This window comes from Sinocyclocheilus rhinocerous, unplaced genomic scaffold (genome assembly GCF_001515625.1).
Source record: "Sinocyclocheilus rhinocerous isolate Xijiao unplaced genomic scaffold, SAMN03320098_v1.1 scaffold28278, whole genome shotgun sequence".
Lineage (NCBI taxonomy): Eukaryota > Metazoa > Chordata > Actinopteri > Cypriniformes > Cyprinidae > Sinocyclocheilus > Sinocyclocheilus rhinocerous.
The window spans coordinates 1-300 of NW_015637775.1; positions in this window are offsets into that span (position 1 = coordinate 1).

Consider the following 300-nt stretch of genomic DNA (forward strand, 5'->3'; position numbering starts at 1 on the left):
TGCTCTATGCTGTTTCTATGGTATGCTATGCTCTATCCTATTTCTAACTCTATGCTAGTTCTCATGTTTTGTTGTTGTGGCTATAGTGCCACTTTAAACTTATCATCCCAGCATTTCTTGCGCAGCCAACTTAAAGGTAACACAACAAAAGCAACCCAGGTCAGACTTGAACACAGAGGCTGATGCCATAACCCATTAGGCCACTGGGACTTTTCTATGCTTATTCTCATGGCTATAGTTTCACTTTGAACTTTTCATACTTGAAAATCTTGTGCAGCCAACTTAAACATAAGCTCTCAA